This window comes from Sceloporus undulatus, chromosome 1 (genome assembly GCF_019175285.1).
Source record: "Sceloporus undulatus isolate JIND9_A2432 ecotype Alabama chromosome 1, SceUnd_v1.1, whole genome shotgun sequence".
Taxonomy (NCBI): domain Eukaryota; kingdom Metazoa; phylum Chordata; class Lepidosauria; order Squamata; family Phrynosomatidae; genus Sceloporus; species Sceloporus undulatus.
Window position 1 is genome coordinate 303,440,188 of NC_056522.1, and position 25,523 is coordinate 303,465,710.

The window sequence follows — 25,523 nt, forward strand, 5'->3', positions numbered from 1 at the left end:
CAAACATGTCCTCCATGTCATTCATCCTATCCCTCTCTGCAACATCCGAATGTGTCCTCCGTGTCATTCATCCTATCTCTCTCTGCAACATCCAAACGTATCCTCAGTCTCATTCATCCTATCCCTCTCTGCAACATCTGAACATGTCCTCCGTGTCAGTTATCCTATCTCTCTCTGTAACATCCAAATGTGTCCTCCGTGTCATTCATCCTATCCCTCTCTGCAACATCCGAAGGTGTCCTCAGCATCAGTCATCCCTCCCAGGCACATCCAAATGTAAGCACCATTCTTGAAGGAGTACCGGAAGCAAATGGAGCAAAATTGCAATGCCACATTATGGGAAATGTGGCACCTTTGAGGTTGTCTGTGTGTGTGTGTGTGTGAGAGAGAGAGGGGGGGGGGTCCCAGAATCGAAGCAAAGTTGCATTCCACACCAAGATCAATTCGAATTGTATTCTAATTGACCTTGGAAAAAGATTTTAGAATTCACTAGTTCACCAAATGCACCTACATCAGGAGTGACCTTAGATTGACTTAGGATTGGCCTCAGAATGACTCTCCATAGAAAGCAATCACATGTGATAATCTATCAGTTTATAATGTGAATTCATATGGTTGGGCCCCAAATGGCTTTGGATTGGAGTTGCAAAAACGTTGTGTGATAAGGGCCTAGGAGGCTCTAATTAGGCAGGTATACTATTCAAGGTGGTTGTTGTATTTATATAAGAACTAACATAGATATCTGTTTGTCTGAGAATAATAGCAAAGCAATCTTTGATGGAGTCCAATTAAGTGTTTGACTTATTGATGGGACAATCAATCCATTTTGCTTTGTCCTATGTTAACATTGTTTTAAACCACAAGTTTTTTATATCCCATCTTAAAATATTTACTTAGTTCTTCAAAGACAGATGAAATGAAATTCTTTCCTTCATTGTGTGTGTGTGTGTGTGTGTGTGTGCATGTATGAGCAATCAATTCACTTGTTGACTTATGGTGACCCCATGAATTCCATAGGATTTTCTCAGGAAAGGTGGTTTTGCTAGTTACTTCCTCTGAAATATAACCTACAGAAGCTGGTATTCATTGGCAGTCTCCATCCAAGTACTAACCACGGCTGACCCTGCTTAACTTCCAAGATCAGAAGGGATCTGGTAACTTCAGGGTATGTAGTTAATACTTCCTTCCAACCAAATTTACAACCAAATTCATTTCTCCCCTTAAAAAAAATTTCAAGTTCTTTCCATTCTGTAAAGAATGAAATTTGTCAATTTCAGTAGTGTCATTAAAAAAAAAATCTGAAATGAAATTCTCACACATTGCTCTGCCTCAATGAAAGTCATTATTAATTAAATGGTTTGATGTGAGGTGACTTCCTTGAATGGGGCATTCCAAATTCAGTGGTGCAATACCAGTGCTAGCTCTAAAATGCAGCTACTTGAAGCAGATTACTTCAGGCAGCAGAAAGCAGAAGAAGAGATATGTGTGTTGGCTCTAGAATTGGCTGAGAGTGAGATATGGTCTTTCACTCAGTCTTTAACATTGTAAGTTGGCACTAGGCACCACAGCCAAAAAGGCCCGCACTCCATTTGGGCATTCCCAGTCATGTGGAAGTGGAAGACTCTCTCTCATCATCAATGCTTTTCCTTGCGGAGAGGAGCTATATGGAAATCTGAAAAATTTGCTTTGGGCTACAACTCAAAGAATCTCCAAAATTTAAAGTTACCCTTTTGGACCACAGCTCCCAGAATGCACTGCCAGAAGGACTGTTACCATGAGTAACTTTTTTTACTTTTGGCTATATGATTCACACAACATTAAGGAGTCCACTCCCTTCATCTATTCTGGTCTACAGAACTGGAATAAAGAGTGATTTCAATGGGAAAAAAAATCAGGAATTGTGTGTAAGAAATTTCAATTTTTGAAATTTCCTTTCACCCATTGTTACTCATTTCAGCTAAGACACAAAAATGAGCTAAAATAACAAAAATAAGGTAAAATAGTATCTTTGCAGCTTTAGGCATCAGACAAGGTGTTTCTAAATTTTCTTGCAACTACAACTGCAGTTGAAGAAGAGAGAAGTCTACTATCATTTTTATAGAGCCCTTATTTGTAGTTTAATGACACCTGTATTAAGATTGCATTAACAGCACAAGCCATAACATTATCATAACCCATCACTCCTGCTATAGCTTTATGATAGACTGAACAGAGGTCCTTAATTGTTGCAATAAATGTCACCCTTTAAATTTGACTCATTGGTTCTATAATGATCCATGCCAATGGCATTTCATTGATGAGATATAAAACCAAATTCTAAACCACTTATAGCTATTGGAGATTCCATGATTTCTGTCCAGGAGAGAGCCATGAGCACAAGCACTAAAAACAGGAAAAATGATGGGAGCTTTTCAGATTGTTGGTACTGCAGGAAAGGGAGGTAGTTTCTTACTGCCTACTTCCAACTCATCATTGCATACATTATTTCTGTCAATAAAACGTCATAAGCTTGATGCCATAGTCACTGAGCAAGCATTTATTGCTACTCATGTAAATCTTCACTTTCTCCTATACCACAGGCATTATTACTACTGCTAGCAATTAATTATTGTTGTATTTTGTGTAAAAGACATCAGTGACATATCAAGCAGAATATTAACCAGCAAACATAAATGACAACAAAGGATGATTTCACTAAAAGAATCCATTTCTGTTAGCTACCTGACCAAGGAACCTGATCCATGTACATCTGTATATATATTAACCTCTAGCCTTTTAATAAACATGCAGATGAATGGGCCTGGGATCATTCTTGAAGTTGTCACACCCACTAGTTGGTGTGTCCATTGATTGCTCTCCTCTGTTGCAGTATGCTTGCATTCAGTATTACTGTGGCATGAGGCTGTTGACTTCACTCTTGTGCATAAGAATGAAAAATCACTTTTCTCCCACAGCTATCAAATGCCAAGATGCTTTCTATTGGTTGTATGATAACTTTCACACTTCTGAGAGTGATTTTAGGATAATTGTATACATTGCATAAGTTGTCAAATTGTGAAAAAAGGTTCCATGTAAGATGTACAGAGATCATTCACCTTTTTAAAATTGAGAGATATGTCCACAAAGCTTTTGAGAAATGTAATTGTACTATAAAGACAGATGAGTGTTCCCTGTGATTTTTCTTCTTCAGGCAGAAGTGGAGAGTTACTTCAGCTGCTGCCACAGCATGGAAATTCAGCAGTCCACCCTCCCAGACAGTCCATTCTCATAAGTTCTTGCTGTAAAGACCTTCTTTCTAATGTTTAATCTTTTCTTGTATTTTTTTCCATTTCATCACATTGAATGAATTTTCCAAAGCCTTGATATGTGCAGATTATCAAATGCAAAGTTCCCCTAATCCATGGTCCCTTTTCACACGGTTATAGTGCTTTGATTCTACTTTGTCATATATTCATCCTGTGGAATCTGAAGTTTAGGGAGGAGTACAATCAGCCCTCCATATCCATTGGGGTTTTTTTTATCCATGGTTTCAACTATCCTTGGCTTGAAATTAAAAAAAAAAATCCAGAAAGCAAACCTAGATTTTGCCATTTTGTATAAAGGACACCATTTTTCTATGCCACTGTATTTAATAGGACTTGAATATCCATAGATTTTGGTCTCCACAGTGGATCCTAGAACCAAACCCCGGCAGATACCAAGGACTGATTGTATTTATGATTCTTCTGAGTCAGAGAGCTAAAAAGCCTCCTCAGTCCCTTATTTATTCTAGCCCTATCTGAATGTGACAAATAAAATGTCCTCCCTCCATCCTCTCAGTGGGAGTTTGGATCATGCAGGGCAAAATCTGCAAGTCTGGTATAAATTGTCTGAATGACATCAGCCAGTTCAGCAACAAAGCTGGGATATACCCCCCTTCTGGTGGATTTAAAACATTATTTGCTCTGGATCTTCTTGAGCCCTGTATTGTAACATCAGGTGGCTGTTTGCATGGGCTTCCCACTGCCACAGGCCCCTTCACTCTGAGGTCAGAATGAGGTGCCCAGCCATATGATCGATGTTGGACACCTCATTCTGACCTCAGAGCAAAGCAGCCCATGGCAGTAGTGACCGTGTTAGGTGGCAAAGTGGGCGCATGGTCGAACACTGTTGTTATAATGTGAAGGTGAAGGCTTTCATGGCTGTCATCCATAGTTTTTTGTGGGTTTTTCAGGCTATGAGGCCATTTTTCTAGAAGAGTTTATTCCTGACTTTTCACCAGCAGCTGTAGCTGGCATCTTCAGAGAATGCTGGCATGGAAGTGAGTGGGGTATGTATACTGTTGGCTAAGAGGAAGTGATTTGCATATTAATATGTATATTGTTCTATTGTTGAATGGGAAGGCCTCAGGGTGTCTATTTAATTACCTGACTCTGGATCGTTTCCATTTGCATTTTCTGGGTCTTGATTTTGGTGGGTTTTTTTTTTTTTAGGCTGGTAGCCAAACTTTGTTTACTTTAAGGGTTTCTTCTTTCCCGTTGAAGTTGTCCAGATGTTTATGGTTTTCAATGGTTTCCCTGTGCAATATGACCTGATAGTTTTTGGCATGGTCCAGAATTTCAGTGTTTTCAAACAGCATTTTATGCCCAGAATGGTTTATAATGTGTTCTGCTACTGCTGATTTTTCTGGCTGAGCCAGTCTGCAGTGTCCCTTGTGTTCCTTGATTCGTGTTTGAACACTGTTTGGTGGTCCCTATGTAGGCTTTTCTGCAACTGCATGGTATATGGTAAACTCTTACAGCCATGAGAGGGTCTCTCCTGTCCTTTGCTGAGTGCAGCATTTGCTGGATTTTCTTGGTCGGTTTGTAAACCATTTGGAGGTTGTGTTTCCTCACCAGTTTCCCTATTTTGTCTGTGACTCCTTTGATGTATGGTAAAAACGCTTTCCCTTTTGATGGTTGTTTGTTATTCACTCCTATGGTTTTCTTCTGGGTCTGCTAGCTCTTCTGATGTCTGAGCTGGAGTAATCATTAGTCTGTAGATGCTTCAAGGTGCTTCAATTAATCTTCCAGGAAATGGTCTTCACAGATCCTTTTTGCTTGGTCTACAGTGTTTTTATTGTGCTTTGTTTTTCCCCATGTGATGGTTGGAGTTCTTGTGTAGGTATCTATCAGTATCTGTTGTTATAGATGGCCGGCTGTTTTTGCATTTATACAAGTGACAATTTTTGGTTTTCTGATTATATAAATTATTTTGGTTGCTTTTGTTTGTTTGTTTTTTTGTTTGTTTGTTTAATTTAATTTCTGTGCTAATCTGTTCCATTTGCTGTACATACATGCTTCTACTTCCAGTGATTATTGTTTTTTTCTTTTATAAAATTTTATTTATCTCCTTTTAGAAGATATCTAAAAATCTTTATCTGTTTTAGGCCTTATATTATCCTGAATCCATAACAATAGTTTTGAGGCAAAGAATATCTAAGGGAGGAAGGAAAGGAATTCATATGCTTTTCTGGTTCATTGTAGTGATGCCATGAGACCTCTGTCCAGAGCCATCACTCACCTAAATAATTCTCTCTTTATGGTTTACAAGAGGAAAAAGCAAGGAAATGAAGCAGGAAGTGGGACAGAATGTATTTTTATATGAAGCAATATGCCTCCTGCTTTAAAGGGAAATTAAAAGGGGATTAAATTCATGGATGATATCTCTGTCAGAGGCCACTAGTTATGAAGCATTATGCCTCTTGATACTAGTTGCTGGGCAACATGAACAGGAGGGTACTATTTCGCTAATGCTCTGTTTGAGGGCTTCCTACAGGCCATTGGTTGTCCATAACAGCAAACAGCAGGATAAACTAGATAATTCTTTTGTTCATTCTATCAGGTTTCATCTTATATTTTTCTGCTCCTCTTTTACTTGTCCATATCCTGAAACATCTGCTCCAGAGATTTATTGTGCTCTGCAGTTCCTCCCCCCCCCCCCCCCCCCATATGATGCACAGGTTCAGCAAACAGACAACTATACAATCACTGTCAGTGAAGTCTCAGCTTGTATCTCTGATTGTTCCTATTTAACTAAAAGAAAATGGCTATCGACCTGCATTAGGTTGATTGCAATTGTCAGGCCCTGCATTTGCTCTGAAATATTAGGAAACAGCTAGGGAAAATCAATTGCATTTAAAAGATTCTGTGCAAAGTTTTACAGCTGCATATTAGGAAACAGTGTTAAGCAAATAAGAACTAATTGTTTGCCACTTCCATGGTAATTGTCCAGTCTGCCTCACCTTTGCTATCCACATTAATTTAATGTAAATAGGAAATATAAACAAATGTTTGTTGTGGCAACGCAGCAACGAAAGTATTTCAGATATTGATACTACCCTGTTTTAGCTCGCTATTCCCTTAAAATGCAGAAATCCAGTAGCCTTGAGCACTACAAATTTCCATATGACAAAATATAATTCCCTGCCTACCTTTCCTTCAATGTTCCATTAATATCTCTGATTCTCCCGCTCCATTTTTACTATATAAAATTTTAACTGAATATTATTTCCACATTTCAGCTCAACTATCTTACTCCTCATGAGTTCATGCTTTTCTAAACCCATGCAACAGCTGTTGATGGGTTGGTGGGCACTTCATTTAAATTGTTATTCAAAAAGAGGGAAAACATAGTGGGATGTGGTAGACGGTTGGAGAGAATGGAAAGAAAAGAAGAGGGAGGGAGGGAGAGAGGGAGGGAAACATTAGTGTCTCTTTTACCTGAAGAGACAACTTACCATCACTAGTATGTCTCACCTGACTTCTCCTGAACCCTTATCCAATATAGAAGAACCACAGCTTGGGAAAGTTACTTTGGATCTACAACTCCAAAATTTCCCCAAGAACCATGACCATTGGCCAAACTAACTGAGAAATTCTGGGCATAGCAGTCCCCAATTTAACATTTTCAAAGTCTGAAAGAACAAGCATAAGATTTAAAATATGATACTCTAAAACAAATGAAACTAAAAACAACATATAAAAGCCAAAATATTAAAACTTAAAGAAAAGTGTTTGGCAGGGTCCTGATTCCCAAAAGATAGCAAGGCTGATGCCAGGAAATTTTCTCGGGATAATGATGTATTCTATTCCCCTTGTTGTCCTTTGCTCTGTTTCAGGATCTGGTCTTTTATAAAAAAAATTCTATTTGAATCAGGGTGGGATGGTTTATAAAGAGCTAATGTCATATGTGGCTAACTCATCACATTGCTAGCTATAGTCATGCTGCCCATCTGTCTCCCTTCTTATACTGATAGTGTTTTTTGTTTCTTTTGTCTTTCTTCTAAATCTCATTGAGCTGAATCATCAGCTCACGAATGTAAAAGAAACTATTTTTTTTTAAAAAAACTCAATTTATTCTTTCAAATGCCATTGTATTAATCAAAGTTTTTTTTGGTTTTTTTTTAAACAGTAAATAAAAAATAAAATTGTATGATTGCTTTGACAGGAAAGAGGAAGGAAAGATCAATTAATTTGTCAAGAGACAACAAGAATTGACTAATTAACGTTACATTTCAAGAGTGCTGTAAGACACAGGAAACACTTAAAAACACACCAAACAGGTAGAGCTTTGCTGAGTGAAGGTTGCAGATTATATCTGCATTGCATAAATCAGGATTGCACTTGCATATAAACAGACTGATATGCTTCTTCTTATAAATGTCATATAGAATTACATCTTTATTTCTGGTTTTATAATCAGCTGATTATAAAATCTCAGAGCCTCTGCAGTTTGAAAGCACTGGGGACACCAGTTTTACAGAGACAAGGGAAGGTGACTCTGGGGCTAAACAGACCGCCTCTTTCAGTACCAGATCAGGGCCGTGGTGCAAAAAGGAGCTGCAAAAAGCAGCTCTTTTTTGCACCTTGAAAAGGGCGCCTTTGCCGCTGCCATGGCACCTTCTGGCACTCCTTTTAGTGCTGCATCATCTCGACACAGTGCCAAAGGAGTGCCATGATGCCATTCAATGTGCTATCAGGTGCATGACATAATGGCAGCATCAGGGCAGTGCCGGTGTGTGTGTTGTGCAGACACCACGCCCCCACTCTGCCCTGAGGCTGGTGTTTATCTCCGGTCTGTTGAAGCTGTTTGTCACTCAAGAATCACCCAGCTATTTGGTCACTGTGCACACAGAAGGTTGAATACGATAGGTTTTTGGTCTGACTCCAGGCCATGTCCTACTGGTCTTTTAAACAATTATCTGTAGATGTCATGATTTTCCCCTTTGTCAGATGTGGCTGGCAAGGTTTTAAATCGTTGCTGGAAACATTTCAAGGGGATGTGAAGGTTACTGACCTAGTAGATCAAAGATCTTCCCAGCATTTCCGTTTTCAGCCAGTTCCATGAATAGAACCCCAGTGTTAGAATCATGGTGTCAGATTTCCTGTCACCATAATAAGAATTCTTTCTGTTGAGAGGGGGACCTGAAAATCTCCTATATTACCTGGAATGTCCTTCCATTCACCCATCCATTCACAATTTCATTTCATTTCATTCATAGCCACCATTTGTCTCACAAATGACACTTAAGCAGCTCACAATAAAATCATCCAAATAAAATTAAAAGGCCGAAATCCACTTGTTAGTCCAGAGAGGATCAATGGAATTACATAAGTGTTGACTTGCCATTCAGTAATTGAAATTGATTGTGTTGTGATTGGCAACTGGATTTAGACTAAAATGAACAAAAGCATAAAAAAATTAAAAACATATTTTAAAAGCATTTAGGTTACTGAAAAGATGTCATACTGGAGGACTCATGAAAATATTGTACACCAAGGCAGACAACGATTGTTGACTTCACATATCTGATTTTTCTAGACAGCATCCATGTTTCATTTTGTTCTATTATACAGTTGGGTAGGGTTTGTTGAGTTAGCTGTTGACTGTTAAATCTGTAACATCTTATCTGTAACAGCCCCAAAACCAATGAAATATGTTTTTTTTTTTAAAAAAAAATACCAGAAAAGAAACATAGTGCCCACCCAGTCAAAGTCCCTTCTGTCAGTTGCTGAAACTGACCAATTCCCTTGAATGAAAAGGTTTTTGTCTGCCAACAGAAAGACAATGTAGAATAATCATAGAAATATTCCCGCATTGTGGAAAGGATCTGAGTATACTGGAAAGGGAAACTATGGGCACTAGGAGTAAAAATAATTGCCAAAGTAGTTCAAATATGGCATATTTTCACTGAGATACAAGGAGAAGGTTTGTGCAGTTCTTGTACCAGCTACCAATGTCAAAGGAATCACTTTGGTGGGAAAGATGTTATACTGAACCCTTACTATAATGTTAGCATTCAAAGATTTCTACTCTATCCATGTTACAAGGTTGAATATATAATTCTGAGGAAACTGCTGTGCTTTACTGTGATACTTCCAACGTTTAACAACATGTGCAAGCAGTATGTGAGCAGCATTTTTCTCTGCTCAGTGATGACTCAATTACCTCATATTAAACACATTGAAATGATACATTCAAAATCATTGTGCTTTGGATTGACAATAATCACCTGTTTTGATTTCTATTGAAATTTGACCCATATCTCTTAGTTAACAAAAGTATCAGGCATTATAATTTCTGAATTGTGAGATCCCGAACTGTTCTTTTCAAAGCTCTATTGCCCTCCCTCTCAAGCTGAAACTGATTGAAAACATGCATCACAACTGTTTATAACTGAATGTTACTTTTAAAAGTTTAAACAGTTCAGTATCAAGCACTTGTACTTAATAGTTGCATCATTTGTTTTTATCCTTCATTAATCCAGATTAGTAGTTACGAAATCATAATATGTGAATGCTGATGTAAATTGACCAAAGTCTGAGGAGTTACCTTTCAAAAATAATATGTTATGTAACTTGTTGCAAAGCCTAGAAAAATAATGTATTGTTAACTTTACAAACTTTCTTTTAAAAAGTTAGCAACACTGTAACTTCTTACTTTTCTGGTATTCTTTGTGGATGAGACCCTTAGTATTGATATAATAATGGCATAATTCTGAAAAAATCTGCTTAAAACACCTCTGAAAATGCACTTCCAAAATTGAAAGTAGTTAGAACCACAACTTAATTTTCCCCACAAAAGCACAATTGTCACTACTCACTGCATTGCAGTTGAAAAGTTAACTTCATTACATTCTCATTACTGTTCTGTATAAGCGGGGGGATGGCCAGATGAGGACTCTTGTAGTGTAAAAGAACAGCCAGCAAAAAATTCAAGCCAGTCCAGGGTCATATATGAAGAGTCAACAAGAGCAGAAGCATGGTCAAGGCAATCTGGGGTCAAAGCAAAACACACAGTCTGATGTAACTGATGTCTAATACTAGTCAGAGAGTAACTGAAGAGAATGGTCAGCCTGGGGCGGAGTTGGGGCATGGTGTCCTGATTCCATCCCCATGGCACCATGCACCACTTCACACAGCACAAAGCACCACGGTGCTCCTCTAGCATTGCGTTTACATGCTGAAGTGCCACAGGAGCATCTTAAAGCTGTGGCGGCACATCTATCATGCCCTTTCCAGAGCACAAAAAGGAACCACTTTTTTTGGCTCCTTTTTGCACCCTGGAAAGGCCAGATCAAGGTCATGGGGTGCAGTTGCCATAGCCCTGATCCAGTGAAGTTGGAGGGGGCTGTAGGGTCAGTCTGCACAACTTCTAACAGACCTAAAACACATATGCCAAAATATCCCTTTCACACCCAGCCAAACTTTCAGAACACAACCATCAGTAAACCAGAGGAGCTTTCCAATGGTGCACTGACAGTTTCTTTGGAGAATGATAAGTACCACTTCAACAAAGCTGAAGTCTGCCTTCAGTTCTGCAGTATCAGCTGGTGGTTGGTGTCTCCCATGCCACTAGGGTAATGAATCCATGGGGTTTATCGCACGGGCCTTGAGAATGCACCCAGAGCAGAATGGAAGGGAGTGGAATGGAATGGGGAAAGGATGCATATTATCACACAGGAGAATGCCACCAATGCCACCGGAAGCCCCAAATCCATTCCCCATTTGTCCCAAGGCAGCCGATTTTCAAGAAAGATTCTGAACAGTTCTTGAAAATTGGCTGCTGTGGCACGGATGGGGAATGAATTGGGGATTTCCGGTGGCATCGGTGATGTTCTCCCATGCAGTAATATGTGTACTTTCCCTGTTCCGTTCCCTTCCCACTCCTTGCCATTCTGCTCCGGGTGCATTCTTTGAGGCCTGCACAATAAACTCCAAAGTTCATTTTTTAAAAAGTTTTGGTTTTAGTTAAGATTTAAAGAAAATATTAAAGATATTGTCTTCTTTTGGAGAACAGCATCATGGGGGCAAAGGACACAGCTGATATAGAGTGGCATGTCCCATTTCCAAAGTGGGCTGCTGCCATTGTCGCAAGCTTGCCATTTCCAGAAGCCAGATTATTTCTGCTCCTTTCTGATCCAGTCCAAAGGACCCAGTGATGGTATCACAGTAGCTTCTGGCTGCTTTGAATGCCACACCCCCACAGCAGGCAGGAACCACTTTATTTGGCCTCTGTGTTTTGATATCTATTAGGTTTGGTCTAAATCCCAGAACACGTTTAATATCCTGCTGAAATGGAAGGCACTTACTGCCACCATATGTAATTACAGCCTTAAGATCAATCATAAAAGACAAAGTTCTATTTAAAATTTCCACAGTGAATAAGATTGTGTTATTTCCTCTTGAGCAAACACACACACACACACCACATCCCCCAAATTCCTCACTGAATCAGCAAATCTATACACTAGACAAACACGTATCATTCTCGGTAATATGAGAAGAGGTGACATGAATGCTAAAGCATATCAGTATTACACTAGACTGCAAACCTATGATCACTGGTTCTTTGAATTTGCCAGAAGGCACCATGTCAAACAAATAATTTAGAATGGCTGAGCACCATAAGAAAACAAAGCAATCAGTCATCTTAGCTACATTATTGATCACCAATAACGAGATACTTGCTAAGACAAATGGTCCTGCTATTATACCAGTGAGTTTTTAGCCTGTCCTGACTAAATCAATCATATTGAAGTGTTTGTTGTTTTAAGAGGTGCAAACATATTTATAACCTTTTTTTGCCTCTGACTCTATGTATAGGATCTATATTAAGCTGTGCACATGCTATTTGTCAGTCTTCGTTTCTCACTGGGCATTATCATCTTACAATCCTCTCCATCGCTCATCTGTTGGTTCAAAATGACATCAGTGTATATCTTTTTTACTTACAAGGTCTATTCATTTGGCTGCAGAGAACAGTAAAATATGTGTCATTATAAATCAAACTTCATGGGTTATTGAGACCGAGGTAGTTCTGCCATGTTGCCCCGCAGAAGCATATCATTTTAAAGTTTTCCCCCCAAAACATTTTCAGAGCATATTATTATTCTAATGTTTTTAAACATAGCATTTTATGACTATGTAAATAGATAGACAAATGGCTTGGGTGGCTCATGTGCAACATAAATGGGCACTATGTACATTCACCATACCTTAAGGACAATATGCATACAGTTAAAGAAGTGGGAATTCTACAAATTTTCCAGTTTATATGCATAATTTCCAACAGATCGTAATGAGCGTGTATACTTCAGAATATTTTGTGCATTCTCTAGTATTAGGAATAATCTCTAAAAGGCACTGTGGAATGTGTATAGATTGATAGCAATCTGTGTGTTATTCAGGCAATACACATAATCTCTTAGCAAATGAACATTACTCATGGTATTGTATATAGTCTCAGAGTAATTTGGCTGTTCTCCAAGATGAGTTTGAAGTCCTAGTGCAGGAAGTCAAATACAACTTTATAGGCATAACAGAAGCCTGATGTAATGGCTCCCATGACTGGAATATAACAATTAAAAGATATAAACTATTCAACAAGAATTGATGTGGCAGAAAAGAAGGGGAAGTAACATTATATGTCAAAGACAAATTCATTTGTACAGAAATCCATCAGAGTGATCAGCATGGACCAGATGAAAGCATTTGGGTAACAATAAATGGAGAAATAAACAAAAGCAACATGATGTTAGATGTCAACTATAGGCCACCAGACCAAGAAGAGGTGATGGATGATGTTTTTCCAATACAACACTCAGAAATCTCAAAGATGCAAAAATTAGTTTTTATGGGGGTCTTCAATTACCCTGATTTCTGCTGACAGACTATTCTGCAAACCATAGGCTGTCCAACAAATTCCTGATGTACCTTGAAGATCATAGAATCACATCCAGTCCAATAATCTGCACTTCTGATAGATGGTCATACATATTCTGTTTATAAACCTCCAAAGAAGGAAACTCCACCACACTCCGAGGCATCATATTCCACTATTTAAAAGTTCTTACTAATTCTTCCTAATCTTTAGGTGGAATCTCTTTTCCTCTAGCTTGAATCCACTGCTCTGTGTTCTAGTCTCTAGAGCAACTGAAAACAAACTTATTCTATCTTCAATATGGCATCCATTTAAATATTTAAACATGGTTATCATGTCATCTCTTAATCTTCTGTTCCCCAGGCTAAACATACGCAGCTCCTTTGTCGCTCCTCATAGGGCAGACCATTTACCATTTTGGTTGCCCTTCTCTGTGCATGCTCCAGCTTGTCAATACTCCTCTTGAATTGTGGTGTCCAGAACTGGACACAGTAATTCAGATGAGGTCAGACCAAAGCAGACTAGAGTGGCACCATTATAGCAATAGTATGTACATTTCTATACCTCTTATCAGTGAACTAGCACTCTCTAAGCAGTTTACGATCTGTAAGCTAATTGCTAATTGCCCCCAACAAGCTGGGTACTCATTTTACTGACCTATGAAAGGATGGAAGGCTGAGTTAACCATGGACCCCCTAGGATCGAACTCACAACTTTGTGGCTGTAGTACTGGCATTTAACCACAGTGTCACTAGGGCTCCCTCTATCCATTATTTCCCTTTGTCTAGACAATACATTTCTATTGATGTAGCCTAGGATCATGTTGGCTTTTTAAGCTACCACATTACACTGTTAACTCACGTTCAGTGTGTGGTCTACTAATATTCTTCTAACCCTTTCAGAGCCACATCCTAGAGCTGTGCATTTCAATCCCCCCTCCCCCCACGAGCAGTAACTTACATTTCTCCCTGTTGAAATTCATTTTGCTAGTTTTGGCCCAGATTTCTAAGCTGTGAATTTCATTTTGAATTCTGATTCTGTCCTCTGGGGTATTAGTTACTTCTCCTAATTTGGTGTCATGCCTGCTATTCCATCATCCAAGTGACTTCTAAAGATGCCCAGGACAGAACCATGTGGCACCTCACTGGTCACTCTCCAGGATGAAGAGGAACCATTGGTGAGCACCCTTTGGGTTCAATCTATCAAATAACTACAAATCCACCTAACAGTAGTATCACCTAGCTGACATTTGATCTTTTTTTGGGGGGGGGGCAGGATGCATCATGAAGGCCCTTGTCAAAGACCATATTTAAATCAAGATGCACTACATGCACAGCATTCCTTTCATTTACCAAGCTTGAAACTCTGTTTTTAAAAATAGACAAGATTAGTCTGGTATGACTTGTTTTTGAGAAACCCATGATGACGTTTAGTGATCATGACATTCATTTATAATCACAGTCAGTTTAATGAGCTGCTCTAGAATCTTTCCTGCTATTGATGTCAAGGTCACTGGGCAGTAATTATTTGGGCCCCCTTGTGTTTCTTTTTGAAGATGGGGGACAACATTTCCCCTCCTCCAGTCTGCCTGGACCTCTAGTCAACAATGAATAATAGACATGGAGCCCTTTCACACTATGCTATTATAGCACCATGATTCCACTTTAAGTGCCATAAAAACATTATATAGAATCCTAGGATTTGTAGTTTGAGGAAGCTCTAGAGCTTGACTTAGAATAATTAATACTCATTCCTAAACTGCAAATTCCACAAAATGGAATCCTGGGAGTCAACGTGGAGTCATAGCTGTGTAATGTGAAAGGGACCGTGGTTTAGATGCTCTTTGCATTTAATAATCTGCATATATCAGGGCTTTGAAAAATTAATTCAACAATATGAAAATAATGAAAATAATGAAAGATTGAACATTTGGAAGAGGTTAGCTACCGTTAAAAATTGTTTGACAGTTGAATGGACTGCCTTGAAAGGTACACTCTCCATTTTTGGAGGTCTTGGAGGCTGGATGGTCATTTTTCAGGAGTACTTTAGTTATGTTTTCCTGTATGGCAGAAGGTTGGACTAGATGGCCCTTGCAGATCCTTTCATTCTAGGTTTCTTTTATTCTATGTGCATGCTTTTAAAATTCTCCTAGAAACAAAGCAGCACTCTATCACTCAAACCACTACATCACTCTGAGTCTGGGAAGGCAAAATACCAGAAAACATTTTTTCAAATGTATGTCTGGTGGTAGAGCATTCCAAAGTCATGATACTACCATGAAAAAAAGCCTCTGTCTCATATCACCACTCCATATACTTCCCCTAGTATTTAGGCAATGGGAGGAATCTGCAGAGCAGAGCATGGTCAGTGTGATATAAAGAAATGTCTCTTTCTTAATTTCCTGGACTTCATGTCACATTAGGGCTTTGAATTCTTATGAATACCTTGAATTCAGCCTGAAAACAACTAAGCAACAAGCATCATTTTCTCAGTATCATTTCTATTTCTCTCACTCCTCCCTCCCTCCCTTCATTTCTTTTGTTCTTATAAATCAAAGATTGGCATAGTCTTGTAGTCCCCAAAGCCTCCAACACCCCTTTTAAAATTTTTAATTCGGGGGCAATTTTTGCCACAAACCACACAGAAAGCCCTTTAAACATGTGCAAACATGGAAAAATATCACCATCTTACCTCTACAAGCACCTCAGAACCCCATACTATCCTCCCAAAACACATCCATTTCCTTTGCAGACCCATCAAAATGATGACATACAGGGATGTAATGTCCCTGGTCCCCACATAATAATTCCTGCCATAAATGGATTAGAAAAGGCTCGACATTTTTTTAAAGAAACGGTCATATGTCTCCACAGGTCTAAAACTTTTTCTGCAAAGCATGTTCTTGTGCCACTTTTTAAAAAGGTGCTGTTAGTAAGTACCTGTGTTCCTCATGCAGATGCTGGTGTTCTCTTTTGCAATTGCAATATGGCATCCAGGCTGTAGTGGCAAACTCCAGATTGAATCTGAGTATCAGTTGAGAAAATTGCCCTACATTGTCCTTTCATGCATAAACCTTGAGGAATGAACAGACGTTGCTTTCAAGTTGCATTAAGAAAACAGAGACATAGAAGAGTATATACATCATAGCTGTGCCACACTGGAAGGCAAAGCTTTCACAGCATTCTGCTTTCAGAATTGCTCCAGTGAATGGCATCCTAATCAAAAGAAAGGGAGACCTTTCTAGCCATTTTCTATGCCTGACACTATTCTCCTAAGGGCCATGTGTTTCATCATTTTCATATTTAGATTTGCTAATACTTTCCCAAAGTGATGGACGTATCATCTCAACAAGCACAGCACTATTCTCTGGGGCTTTAGTCACAGTTGTCAATTGGAACGATTTAGGCTCTGCTGTAGCTTAAAGATATCTGTATACATATACACCCCACAATTTTATTTCCCCAGGGGATACCCAACCTTGTCATAAGTCATTATTTTGTTCACATTATTATTATGGAAAAGAAGAGCTTCTCACTCATTCCTTTTCTTTGGTTTAATATTTATAGGTCACATTCATCTTAGAGAGCAATTTGCTTAGAATGCACAATGACAATCTCATAAGTGTTTATTTTGAATTTGCCTTAGACAGGAAGGAACTGGTAAAACCACCTCTGAGTATTCCTTACCTAAGAAAAGCCTATGAAATTCATGGGGTCACCATACGTCAACAAATGACTTGAAGGCATACACACAGAGAGGGAACAATGAGGCAGTTACATGGGGAGATGTATTTTTGTCTTTTACCCACCTCATCACTATGTGACTACATGTTTGCAGAAATTTGTAGTTTTCAACCTTTAATTCTTCAGAAACACTGATTATTTTTTTAAAAAGTTTATTCAGAGAATCAATTTAGTATTTTTTTTTAAAAAAAAAGAACAAATCATTCATTCATTCATTTCTATGAATTGCTTGCATGGCTAGGAAATACAAAAAGAGTTGAAATACATAAAAGTTGTTACAAAAATAATTAAAATACACACATTCAATGACTACAGAATATATAAAAAGCAGTATAAAATCATATGGAGGAGATAAAAATCAGACTAAAACTAAAACAAATCATCATCAGTGCCTAGATGAATAAAAGGACATTGCCTGGCAGCAAGGACCATTTCATACTACACAATCATAGCATTATGTCTCCACTTTAACTTCCATGGCTTCATACTATGGAATATGGTGTTTATAGTTTAGGGAGGTACTAGCTGTGAATTCTATATGCTCCTTCCTAAACTGCAACTCCCAAGCCTATATAGGATGTTGCCATGGTAGATTAAAGTGGAATTATAGTAATATAACTGTGTAGTGAAAAAGGACGCTGGTGAGTTAGTATCTCTAGTGTTATGGCAGGAATTGTTCCCAGAATTATTCCCCTACCATTCTCATGCAAATTAATGGAGAAAAAATTGATTTCTGATTTCTTTTCAAGTGAGAAGGAATATTTCAGTGAAATTATTATGGGCGGTGAGCATGTTTCTTGTGCTTACCTGAGTTAGATACTTCTTGTGAATACATGTAGCCCTATTCAGGTTATTATAATAATGCATGAGAAGAAGTACACTATCTGGCTCCTTCCATCAGCAGTCTTTATTCAGTTTGCCTAGAATACACAATAACAGTCTCATAAGTGTTTATTTAGAGTGAACAGAGCTATCTGGAATAAAAAGCACCTGCTATGCATGAAGACTTGATATGATCAGGTATGCTAATTCATAGGGCTTCATGCTTGTGTGGAGAGTCTCTATGTGTAACAGAAGCTCTCTTCCCTGTAGGCAAAATGACAAGGGAACTAGCACCCCACTAGTCATTTCTCTCTGGGATGAAAAGGAGCCATTGCTGGGCACTCTTTGGGCTTGGCCATTCAACCAATTACAAATATACCAGTTACAAATGACAAACAATTACAAATCCAACAGGTGCATCGTCTAGCCCACATTTTACTAGCTTGTTTGCCAGAATATTGTGGAGGACTTTGTCAAAGGCCTTACTGAAATCAAGATATGCTACATGCACAGCATTCCCTTCACCTACCGATCTGGTAATTTTATATAAAAAAAGAGATCAGATTAGTCTGGAATGACTTTTTTTTTTCCAGAAACCCATGTTGACATTTTGTGATTATGGCATTCCTTTCTAAATGCTTACAGATTCCCTGTTTAATGAGCTGCTCTGGAATCTTTCCTGGTATTGATGTCAGGCTAACTGGGCAATAATTGGTTGGGTCCTTTTTTCATCCCATTTTGAAGACAGGGACTATGTTTGCCCTCCTGGGACTTCTCCTGTTCTCCAGGAGTTCTCAAAGATCATTGCCAGTGGCTCTGATATTACTTCTGCCAGTTCTTTTAATACCCTTGGATGTAGTTCATTTGGTTCCAGAGATATAAATTCATATGGATTAACCAAGTATTCCTGTATTACCTCTTTACTTATTCTGTGCTGCTTTTCCCCTATTCTGTCCTCTGCTCCATTTTCCTCAGGTTGAGCACCCTTTTTCTTGTGTGAGAAGACTGAGACCAAGAAGGTGTTTAGTAGTTCTACCTTTTCTCTGTCTCCTGTTAGCATTTCACCATCTTCTCCACACAGTGGCCTTCCCATTGTCTTTTTCCTTTTCCTATGGACATACCCCCAAAAGCCCTTTATATTGGTCTTAACCTCTCTTCGATGCCTGAGCTCATTCTGAGCTTTAGCTTTTCTGACTGTCCCCCTACAGATGCTAGGTATTTGTATGAATTCCTCTTTGGTGATTTCCTCCTTTTTCCATTTCTCATAGATAGATTTTCTCACCCTCCAACATAAAGGAGATGACTGGTACTGGAGCAGCAGAAAGCAGGTATCAGAGAAAGACCCTCTCTGTATCTCTGTATCTATCAAAAAGTGAAGAGAACTCTTCCTAAATTGGCGGTTGCCCCCCAAAAGTGAAGGGAACCCCTCTATAGGGAAAAATATGAGCTCAGTGTTGTTTTATAGAAGATTTAAATAATAAAAACATGCACTTGCAAAGGGCAGAGGTGGACCTTTCTGCACTGATAATGATTCTGAGATAGTCTGGGCAGGAGACAACAAGGGGATATGTACACAAGATAAAAGCCAGTTAATTATAGGGTTGATTAACCTCTCTGGAAGCTGCACAATACCTTACCAAAAATAGGGGGAAGGTTACCAGTCTGAGCCAGTTTGACAAATCTCCATAGGTAGAGAAGATAATTAAGCACTGATTGCTTTCAACAATGAAACCATATTCTCCTCAGCAGAAAGGGGTGTTGGGAGTTAATTTCCAGTTTGCGCTTTAACATAAGGGATGACTTTTTTTTCCAAGATTGGCAAGGGTATGATTATAAACATGAAAAACATAAATACATTTCAAAGCGTGAATTTGTGTATAAAAATAATTAAACAACCTACAGAGTTAAATTTACTAAAAGAAAAAAACTATTTGAAAAAATCAGGAAAACAACATACCATTAAAAGCCCATCACAGTCAGTTTCTAAAACTCTTGGAGGAAGCCTCCCTGTAAAGGTTTTCCAGAGTCTGTGCACAGTCACTGAGAAGGCCCTCTCCCTTGTTTCCATCAAACATATCTGGGAAGGTAATGGGACAGACTAAATGCCCCCTCTGACGATTTTACGGCTCAAATAGGCTCATACAGGAAAACAGTCCTTCAAATAACCTGCATTTTGTAAATAATAACTAAGGTCCAAAATACAATGTAGAAATAATCCAGTTTGAAAGCACTTTAACTGCCCTGGCTCTGTGCTAGGGAATCCTGGGAATTACAGTTTATTGTGACACCAGAGCTCTCTGACAGAGAAGACTCAACGTCTCACAAAACTGCAATTCCCAGAACTGCCTAGCATTGAGCCAGGACAGTTAAAGCAGTCTCAAACCAGATTATTTTCTGCAGTGTGTTTTGGACTTAATACTTCAGACTGTGCCCATAAATGTACCCCAAGCCAGTGGAGTTGTTGCAACAAGTCCCACTGATAAGCAAGCCACTAGCTGCCATTGCTCTGAAGTAAATAGAGTAAGTTCAGTGAAATTTAGTTCAGAATAAGTGTACAAAGAACTTGCTCCATATATAGCTCAAGATAAATACTGTTAGAACCATTGAGAGTTAGTGAGATATGCTGTTCATGGTTACTATCTTTCTGAATCGCTGAAGATTTGCTTTTCTGCTGCTGACAGTATGACATGGAATTTGACTCACCACCTTCCCTTGATCATTGGATATTATTCTTCTATGTAGTTTCACACACAATTGCTTCCATGTTCTTTGTTTCAAGCAGAACTAACCTGTAGTTTCTGCAGGGCCAGACTCAGATGTTTTTTCTGCCTGGGGCACAACTGCAACTGTTCCCCTGGCAAGTCAAGGTGCACTGATCCTGATGCAAAGCAATTTATTGTGGTATTTGAGTCATGCAATTCTACAAGAGCCTCACCCCTTCTTCCTAGCAGTTTAAAAAAAAACACTGTAGTGATAAATTGAATAACTCAGAAAGTTCTGCCCTTGCATGACACCCAAGATCAACTGCCTGAGGCACTGTCAACTGCCTCACTGTCACTGTGCACTGAATATGCATTCTAATTGAAGCAGCTTTAACATTTGTTTTTCAAAGGGGAGATCTGGTGATGGTTGGGATGTAAGATCTGTAGAAAACCTTGATATCATGAAACGATAACCTTTGTCTTTCAACTAAAAACCAAAGTCTTTTCTAACTAGGTCCTGCCATGCCCCCTTTCTTGTCCTGTACATAAAAATTTTGTTAAGTGTTATCACACATGTGAATCATACACTGTTGTGTCTCCATTTGAGTTTATCACACTCCTTACGTTGCGCTCTGCTCACATCGCGTAAACATCACCAATCTGCGACAGGAGCATTCTGGTGGGATTGTGGAAGCATTATTGTAAGTGTTTTAAAAGGGGACCTTTTTAAAAAATGGATTAAATTGTTATTTAAAAAGGACCCTTTTAAAAACATTTACGATAACTCTTCCATGACGAAAATGGAAACGTTGCACCATCCACAATCCCACCAGGAGGCTCCTGTTGCAGATCGGTGAAGTTTACGTGATGGGAACAGAGTGGAAGGTAAGGAGCATGATAAATTCCATTATCTAACCCAATAATTAGATAGTCAGGTAGCAGGAAAAGCATGACTGTGCAAGTAACCATGCACATAAGACATAATCCTTGGGGAAAGTTATTTTTTTGGACTGTTGCTCCCTGAATCTCCCAGCTGTCACTGGTTATGTTGGTTGGAATATTCAGGAAGTAATAGTCCAAGAGAGTAATTTTTTCTGAGTTCTTCACTTGGCCAGCTTTGCCTCTACCAAAATCTGACTCTAATTGCATTCTGTTTGCCCATCCCAGTCTTAAGAACTTCCTATCCTTTTTTATTTTATTGTATTTACAAAGTTTGGCCATCAGTCCTGAAAAACACAAAAACTAAGACTCAACACATGCAAATGAATATCATCAACAGTCAGGGGCTTTCCTCACAGACAATGGATTGCTAATTAAATAGACACACATATCCTCCCGCATATCCTCCCACCCTGAGGCCTTCCTATACAACAACAGACCAAAGGAGGCAACATCTTTTGAGGAAAGTGGCTAGTAAAGGTGAAATCTCTTTTCCATACAAACTTCAATCTTTTAACTCCAAACAAACCTCCAAGCCAAACAAACCTCCAAGCCCTGCAAACTACCACATAGGTTTGAGAAGAAACAAGTAACAACAAATTTGGGAATTTTTGAAATTTGGATAATCAAATTAACTCCTATTGACGAGAAATACTGTGATTGTAGTAACCTTAAGGGAGAGTGACTGTGAAATAAATTAAAGAGACAGTAGTCTCAGTTCCCACCAACTTCAGCATAGGAAAAGATCTGTTCTCCAACACTCTGTATCTTATTACTCTGTGCTATATATAATACCAACATAGTTAAGACACAAAACCAAGATAAAAACAGGAAAGCGCCTTCAAAAATGTTTTAACATAATTCCACAAAAGCTTCTAAAGTATTAAAGGACTATTTTCCATCACTGAAGGAAGGTAATCCAGAAAATCAGATGGCCAACTGCAGAACAAACAACCTGAAACCAGTTCTAATAGATTTACTGCAGCTCCCTCGCGGAGTAAATGGTGCCGGCGGGAGACCGCCGCAAAGCGGTGGTCTATATCCCGCCTATGTATATTGTGATATTTTTGTATTTTATTCACTTCCCATTTTCACTATGCCTGTTTGTTTTTTGTTATTTTTGTGACAACCTATGGTCATGTATAATAAATGTTTTTTATAGTTATAGTTCAACAACAGGCCAAAACACAGATTAACATGTAAATCACTTCCTCCCAACCAAGGGTCACACAAGACTCCAACTCCATATGCATCAAATCTTTGTGTGAGAGAGTGAGAGATAGAAAGACAGATGAAGACAAGATGCAGGGTATGTGTGTGCATGTGTGTGTGTGTTATTACTGGAGTACAAATCACAGTATTGTCCAGTGGCCATGTTGGCTGGGCAATTCTGAGAGTCATAGGGGATTATCACATGGGAGGCTTATTTACCGTGGGTTATTAAAGAAATGGCTGCTCCTCAAACGCTTTGAGGATGAGAGAGGCAAGGGGACGCCTCAATGACAGATCAGAAGCATGACTGGCTATCACACCTTTGTGCTTCAGGAGCATTTTATCAGTGTTTAACCCATGTAAGCCTGCCATGTGATAATCCCCATACTCCAAAAGTAGCTTTTCTAGTCTGGATGTGCAAGCAGGTGTACAGTATATGTAGAAAGTTAAGGTCTCATTATCCTTCACTGGTTTAGAAACTAGTTTCTTTTCTTGTTCATATTTTCCCTACTCATTAATTCCATTTCTTTAAAAACTTGTAATCATGTTTTGGATTGGGTTCCACATGTTTCTTGCGCCCTCTATTTATCTATTTTTCAGTTTCCCTCCATTGTCTTAATTTGTCCACTTCAGACACAGGAGCCCTCCAGATGGGACAAATGTGCTGGAAGGTTTTGGTAATTGTTGGTGTACAAATGACACTTCCATTGTCCCAAACCAATTCCTTGCAATTCTAAGCACCAGATGCAATTTTTTATTCCCCGAAGTGGCCTTTTTAATTACTAGGCACACTAAAACAATATGTTCCTTTCTCTTATCCTAATTTCTTTTTCTTTTGGTTTAATTTTTCTAGGTTTTTACATTGCATCATTGAAATGGCACTTTTGCACTATAACTTGATATTTTTTTTAAAAAAAACATGAAAATTCAGAAAGATGAAAATTTGACCTTCAGACCATAACACACTCTCAACAGACCTTGCACAGGTTCTAAAGAAAACAAAACGTTGACGAGTCCTAGTTGTTATTTTTTTTGTTCTTGTTGTTGTGTATACTTTCAAGTTGTTTTTGATTTATGGTGACCCTAAGGAGAACCTATCATGGGGTTTTCTTATCAAGTTTTGTTCCAAAGAGGTTTGCCATTGCCTTCCCTTGAAGTTGATACAGTGTGACTTACACAAGGTCATCCAAGGGTTTCATGACCAGAAAATCAAAACCTGGTCTCCAGGGTTGTAGTCTAATGCTCAAACCACTATGCTGCAAATTCAGTTTAGATGCAAGAAATCACTACAAATAGCTCTGCCACAAGATGAATAGAACAGATAGATACAGAGGTAGAAACAACTGGAAAAACTCAAAGATCTGTAAGACCTCATGCTTCTTCAGACCAATTGGGAAGAGCCTTCATGTGAAAAAGGTTTGTGCTAGAACAGAAGTGTAATGATAAATAAATAAGCTGGGTTCAAAAATATGGTTTCGACTTGTGTTGCTCATACGCCAGTTGTAGCTTTTTGGTCATTCCACCTACCACCAGCTGCTCCACCAGATAAAATGAGCATTATCCACTACAGTGAACAAGGGTTCTATAAGCCATAGATCCACTTTTCTAAGGCTTGGAGGTGGAGGAGAAGGCCGCAGAGTGGTAGCTGACCTGTACAATAAGTGGTAGGAGCAGCTAGCAGCTAATCTATGGTCAGTATTAGGCAAGAGGCCACAGTAGTGTGGAGCTTGGTTCTGGTAACCCAGCAACAATGCAAACACAAAGAGAGGCTAGTGAATAACAACTGCCATATTCTAGCTGAAGTGCCAGAGAAGTGGTGGCAGATGCTTGTGGTTTAGAAGGTGGGGACCTCTAACCCCAAACTGTGACTCTTCTCTGATCCATTTGGTGATGGGAAAGAACATTCAAAAATATTTGGAAAATGGGTAACTTGAGTGTCAGGAAATCCCAATGAGGAGAATCCTAGATGGGCAAGAAATCATCGCAGTTCAGGATATATTTTTTCTGTACTGAAAATAACATGGGGGGGGGGGGGGGGGCAGGAATGCTGTGTCCTCTGAAGGACACTGTATTTTTGTAGAGAAAATGCAATTTTTTTGTGCAAAGGGACCTCATGCATGATTTGTGCAAAATACATCTTGAGCTGCAAAAAGTCTACAAATTAAAGTTTTCACTAATTGTCCCACAGCAAGGAGGAAAATGCTAAAATCATTTATTCTTGCCTGTGAGAATGAAATATATGAAGATTTATATCCTTATGTGAGACAAAGGTCATACCCTGTCTCATGGGAGAACTAGGCCTGACTTTCTGCTTGCTGTCCTCTTCCCGTACAACAGCATTAGACCACTAATGAACCCTGGCATTTTAAACAAATTAGCTATCGATCAGACGCTACTACATATGGTGTCAGATTATCTGACAAGCTCCTGAAAAAAAAGAGAAATAACAAATTGGTTTTATTGATGAAAGATGATTTCCAGAGCATCACACTAGTCACAGTTACATAACTAGAATATCACTTAAAGGAAAGTTTAAAATTTTACCCATTTGATAAAAAAGAAATCAGCTGATTTATAGAAGAATGAGAAAAGAACTGGAAACTAAAACAGAAGCAGACGTGGATTAGTCAGCCACTCAGGAGGGCAATGTTATGACGTGTGTACATTTATTTTTCTAAAGAACTTGCTATGTTATACATTTCATAATTATTAATAAGATGTTTATCAAAATAATTAAATTATTATTATTATTATTATTATTATTATTATTATTATTATTATTATTATTATTAATATTGCCATTTTATTCACCCAGTCTTTCACACCAGAGCTTGGTGCTGTGGGAAGGATTTTTAACTGGATGGATCCTGTTCTTTATTTTATTAGGATACTTTTAAATTTTAAATACATTTAACCTTTAACT

The 25,523-nt window shown here is 38.6% G+C and overlaps 1 long non-coding RNA gene across 1 annotated transcript in view; it reads right to left on the reverse strand.

Annotated features, from left to right (window-relative positions):
- Window positions 1–19,832, reverse strand: part of LOC121919949 — a 23,143-nt gene extending 3,311 nt beyond the window's left edge. The window contains exons 1-3 of the long non-coding RNA XR_006101608.1: window positions 19,705–19,832; window positions 17,733–17,845; window positions 16,122–16,255 (exon numbers count right to left, since the gene is read on the reverse strand). This is a non-coding gene — a long non-coding RNA (uncharacterized LOC121919949). The remainder of the gene's footprint in view (window positions 1–16,121; window positions 16,256–17,732; window positions 17,846–19,704) is intronic.
- Between the last annotated feature and the right edge of the window lie 5,691 nt (window positions 19,833–25,523).